The sequence below is a fragment of the Dipodomys merriami genome, unplaced genomic scaffold, assembly GCF_024711535.1.
Source record: "Dipodomys merriami isolate MVZ:Mamm:240054 unplaced genomic scaffold, mDipMer1.0.p SCAF_3, whole genome shotgun sequence".
In the NCBI taxonomy this organism is placed as follows: Eukaryota; Metazoa; Chordata; class Mammalia; order Rodentia; family Heteromyidae; genus Dipodomys; species Dipodomys merriami.
Window position 1 is genome coordinate 98,199,041 of NW_027204492.1, and position 6,437 is coordinate 98,205,477.

Sequence of the window (6,437 nt, forward strand, 5' to 3'; positions counted from 1 at the left end):
AACATGTATCTACTGAATATCTTCTATAATTCATGAATGCGCAGTTATTTTGCCTGGAAATTACCCTAAATTGGAACAAATGGACATTTCAAATTAACAGCAATAAATTTCAACAATTTTTTTCTTAGGATACCTGTTTCATATGCTGTTTGTCTAAAAATAACTATTAAACTGTCTAATCAAGAATCTTTAAGTTTTATCTTATATTTCACTCTTTTATTCTTTTTAACTATTTTGGTGGGACTTGTGCTTGAATTCAAGGGTTGGTACTTAAATATAGCTCTATTGCTCAGCAGGCATTCTACCTCTTAAGCCATGTTTTCAGCTCTGCTCTTTGGTTCATTGTTTTGGGGATAGTACTTTAAACCTGATGATGCTCAGGAGGCTGAGAATTGTAGAGAATTGTAGTTTCAAGACAGCATGTGGAGAAAAGTCCATGAGACTCTACCTCCAACATAAGTAACATAAAGCTAGGCTGGAAGTGTAGCTCAAGTGATAGAATAGTGGCAAGAAAGCCAAGGAAAAGCTTGAAGCCCCTCAGTTCAAGCCCTCTTTCTGGTAAAAATTTTAAAAAAGTCAATGAGAAGACATACTATTCATATCATGAAACACAACACATAATATCATATAACATCTTTATTAATTAAGACAAGGCAATATTGGGGTAGGTAGAATGTCTCCAACCCCCAGATGTGGTAGCTAGATTGAAGATCCAGAGAAGGGAAGTTTTTCCTGAATCATTCAAGAGCAATTAACTTGCATGATCCCTTAAAACCAGAGAACGTTTTTTTCTGCATGTTGTCAAAAGGAGATGTTATCAGAGAGATACAACATGAATGACTTTGAAAATAGAGGAAGTGGGCCTTGCACTTTGAAATAGTATCTTCTACATCTTAAGAAATCCAAAGAAACCAATTCGCCCTTAAGGACTGCAGTATCACATTAAATTTAATTTGACTGATATCTCTATAAGACTTCTAACTTATACAACTGTATGACAATAAATGTATGCACTTTAAACCACTGAATTAAAGGTCATTTATCATGAAAATAGAAAACTCATATATTTTTCTACAACATAATGTCATAATAAAAAATGAAGAGGATATAGGATCCCCCAATTTTATACACCAAAACCTATAATACCAAAATACTAGAATGATCATAGTAAAATATTTTATTGTACTTAAAAAGTATGTCAAACAGGAAATGCTTCTTTTCCCCATTTCACCTACTTTATTATTTATACACAAATATGCACTCTTTTTTGGAGAGGAAGTCCGGTTGTGGGGCCTGAACTCTGGGCCTGGGAGCTGTCCCTCAGCTCTTCAGCTCAAGGCTAGCGCTCTACCACTTGAGCCACAGTGCCACTTCCAGCTTTTATTTTTGCTTATGTGGTGCTGAGGAATGGAAACCAGGGCCTCATGCATGCAAGGCAAGCCCTCTACCACTGAGCCACCTTCTAAAAAGTTCTAACTTACCGTGGGGGGAGGGACATACAAAGCAACAAAGAAATAATCTTATAAATGTGTTAGAAACATATAACCCCTGCTTTCACTGTATTTGATGTTGTTATAATTTGTGGAGGGGAACGGAAAAAACAAATCGTTTAAATAGGGATACAGGTGGACCCATTGCAACAATGAGACGTACAAGTCATATGTCGAAAACGAACTTTACAACTTTGGTTGGGGGGGGGAGGCGGGTGGGGGTGGGTGGGGGAAGGATGGGGATGGGAAGGGGAAACAAAGGAGGAGGCAACAATGCTTGATAAGAAATGTACTCATTATCTTGCCCATGTAATTGTAACCCCTCTGTACAGTATTTTCACAATGAAAAAAGTTCTAACTTATGAAAACTATATAGCATGCAAATAATCCATGGATTATTCAAAGTTATATCAAAATGTCTACCTGAAATTTAAGCAATGTGAAGAAAATTTTATATCCATAGAGTACAAAATAGAGATTCTCTGTAATAACTCATAAAATCAAATATCAAAAATAATCTAACATCATATTCAAGCTGCTACACTACAAAAGACTATCCATTTAAATTACTTTAGGATTAAACAGCAAATATCTAACTTTGAAATTAAATAGAACTACAAAACAATCTAGTGTGTAAAAGTAGGATTACTTTAGTATTTTTTAGGGCTAAATATTCCAACTATAAATAGTACACAGTGGTTATTGATACTCTTATTGCATTCTATAGTTCTTAGACATTGTTTTGCTAAGACAAGTATTAACAAATTTTCTTATATAGACCAAGAAATGTATATCTCTCTATATCTGATACTCTTATTTGTATCAAGTAGGTATTACAAACTTACCCTCTCAAAGAAGATAATTCAACTTTTCCCCCAAAATCTAAATCAAGAATGGAAGAAATACAGCCTCTTCAGTAAATGGTGCTGGCAAAATTGCTTAAACACCTGTAGAAAAATAAAACTGGATCCTTTTATATCACCCTGCTCCAGAATCAACTTCAAATGGATCAAAAACCTTGCAAAGCAGACAACCTGAAAAGATTACAGGAAGGAATAGGAGAAAGTCTAGGGCTCCTTGGCACAGGCAAAAATTTACTTAATAAAGACCCAGAAACATAACAAATCAAAGAAAGGTTTGACAAATGGGATTGCATGAAATTGCAGAGCTTCTGTATGGCAAAGGACATAGCTAGCAAGATCAATAGAAAGTCCACGGATTGGGAGAAGATGTTAACTAGCCATACAACAGACAAGGGTCTCATATCTAAACTATACTGTGAACTCCAAAACTTAAATCCCCCAACAACAAATCCTCAAAGAAACAACAACCCCATTAATATGTGGGCTAAAGACTTAGAGAGACTTTTCTGAAGAGGAAATAAGGATGGCCAATAGACACATGAAGAAATGCTCAACTTCTCTGGCCATAAAAGAAATGCAAATCAAAATAACATTGAGATTTCACCTCACCAGTTAGAATGGCCATAATCAAGAAATCTAATAACAACAGATGCTGGAGGGGATGTGGCCAGAAGAGAACCCTACTGCATTGCTGGTGGGAGTGTAAATTTGTTCAACCACTTTGGAAAGTAGTATGGAGGTTCCTCAAAAGACTCCACATAGAGCTCCTCTATGACTCAGAAATTCCATTTTGGGGGATTTACTCAAAGATCACGGCCATACCAAAGCTACCTGCACAACTATGTTTATCACAGCATTATTTACCATAGCTAAGATATGGAACCAACCCAGATGCCCCAATCCAGATGAATGGATGAAGAAAATGTGATACACACACACACACACACACACACACACACACACACACACACACACACACACACACACACACACACACACACACAGGAATTCTATGCCTCCATCAGAAAGAATGACACCACCCCATTTGTTAGGAAATTGAAAGACTTGTTAAAAAATTATATTAAGTGAAGTAAACCAAGCCCAAGAAACGTCAGTCCCATGGTTTCCCTTATTTGCAATAACTAGTATATGTCTAGGACAAGCAGAAAAGGTCAGAAGCTTTGTACATACGATGATTTAAGATGAAGCTAAGTGAAATGAACCCCAAGATAGGGACACAAGAGGTTTTATCTTCGTTGCTGTTGTTTTTAGTATACTTATAATGTACTGTGTGATTTTTTTGTGTTTCTTTTGTATGTTCTTCCCCCATGTTATAACACTGTTTTCACTGCATTTGATTCTGGTGCCCTGAGTCATGTATATACATTTTTCTAATTTGGAGAGGGGAAGGGAAATAATGCTGAAACAAGGATACAGGTTGACCCATTGTAACAAGGAGATGTTGAGAATGAACTTTTTAGCTGGGGGGTGTGTGTGGAAGGGAGGAGTTGGGGAGGTGAGCAGGGAAGGGATTGTAGGGAAAAAACAAAGGAGGAGTTAACAATGCTCCATAGAAAGTGTACTCATTACCTTACTCATGTAACTCTAACCTTTTGTACTATATCTTATATATATATATATATATATATATATATATATATCATATATCTATATCTATCCATCTATCTATCATCTGTCTATCTATCTATCTATCTATCTATCTATCTATCTATCTATCTATCTATCTATCTATCTATCTATCTATAATCAGAAACAGGGCTGGGAAGGTGGCTCAATGGTAGTGTTCTTGCCTCACATGTACAAGGCCCTGGGTTCGATTCTTTAGCACCACATAAGCAGAAAAATCTGGAAGTGTCACTGTAGCTCAAGTGGTAGAGCACTAGCCTTGAGCTGAATAGCTGAGGGATAGCACCCAGGCCCAGAGTTCAGGCCCCATGACCGACCAAAAACAAAAACAAAAACTGGAAACACCAAAATATATGTGATATTTCTTAATAATTTGGAAGTCAGTTTTTTGCAAAACTTAAATAACTCATTGTCAAGAAATTGACATTTTTTATCTTAAACTTCAAGGAGACTGAAATAGTAATAAACATTTTTTTCTCTTTCATTCCCAAAGTATACAATATACTTGAAAGCTATGTGATGATCTACATAATGAGATACTTTTGCACAATAGATTAAACATGATTCTGTAGAATTTTCTCAATGCATTTTCAAATCAGTCATCTAGGAAATAAAATGAAGGGTAAGAACAGCCTTACTTCCTTATCCTATGAGCTCTTAGAAGGATTCTCTTCTAGCAAAGAAACATTCTTGTCTAAACAACAGGAAAAAATGTCAATTAGAGTTGAAATCATTCACCATGATGCTATTTTCAGTGAAGAAACTAAAAACAATAGCTTTGACACTTCTTAGAAATCTTTGTCTTAAAATCTACATGCTTGCCCTTTGAGGCTTCCAAATGTGATTTTCTAATTCTAGCAACAAAGAAATATAGCCGGCAAAGCTACACATTATCATCTAGAGAAAGCTGAAAGCAGAGTTTCATGGCATAAACTAAAAAGTATTTATTAAATTCCAAGGTGTAAGTATCATTTTAAATAAAATATGCACATTAATCTTTGCATACTGTATGCAATGCATGACATTAACTTATATTAACCATTTATAGTTTAGGATTTTTTTCCTAAAAATAATGAAGATATAAATATTGATACATTGGCTCAGAATGTGCCATTTTTCCCCAGGTAATCAGTGTTGGACATCTTGGAGTCTTTCTTTTTCCTTTTTACTTACTTTATTCATTCTTTGTATACAAACTGTTAAAAAGGTAAAGAATTTATCCTTGAAATTTCTTTATTCCATCTCCTCCTTTACTTTTGCCTTACAATTGTCCTTCTTCTGAATTATACTAGTCCATGTCCGTCTTCTAAATTATATTGGTCTGTATGTGCAGTACCACAGCAGATTATTAACTGAGTTTTCTTTGGAGTTTTAAAAAATATTATTGTCTTAATATATGTTAAACCTATAACTATTTAAATATGATATAAATACAATAACAGAGACTACCAGTGCAGAATATAAACTACTTTCAATATGAATGAGCACAAATTTAGAATTGAATAACATTTATTTCATATATTGGACAGTGCAGAATATAAACTACTTTCAATATGAATGAGCACAAATTTAGAATTGAATAACATTTATTTCATATATTGGACAAAATAAATTATGTTAGAGAAAGTATCTGCTTTTTAAAGTAAAAGTGTTCAATTCCTATAATATACACGAAACATGGATAAGTATGCATACATGTATGTATGTATGTATGCATGTATCTGTTTATTTAGCTAGCTAGCTAGCTGTTTTTTGACAAATCTTCATTTTCTTAAGGTTATCCCACACAGACACATATTGTTTTTACAGCATAAAACCAACTTTAATATAAACTCTTCTCCTTAAAGATAATTCCAGCAACATCCTCAAATCTAAGTCATTCAGCATTTTTACTTTGCCTCACATACCATAAGAGGCTCAGCATAATTTCTAAGTCATCAGGGACAAGCACTGTCTTCAATCTGTTAGAATACAAAGAACTGCTATCATCAAAGTCTTATATTGTCTGTGCATTCAGCTTCCAACACTAATGTAACTATTCACATTTTCTGGCCAGCATCTGTGAGGATTTTCTTTCTGATATATCTTTTCATATGAATATACAGATATAGCTACTAAAATTAACAAAACTCAAGTAAATTATGTAATTTATGTAAAATTAGGTAATTGTAGCACATATATATGCATACATATATCTAATCTTTTCATATATATTTATATGGTAATACATTTGTAATTACTTCTTTAAATGTAATTCGATCCAAAACATATAAACATGCACATTAAAAAAATTTTCAAGGACCATTTGATGGATATTTGGTATTAGGTGTGATGGCTAGAGCTAGTTTATGATTAAAATTTTCAGTCCTATGTAAAAAGGATAAAAAGGAAAAGAGATAACAAAGGTCTAAGTGTTTGATTTCTTCTTGGAAAATCA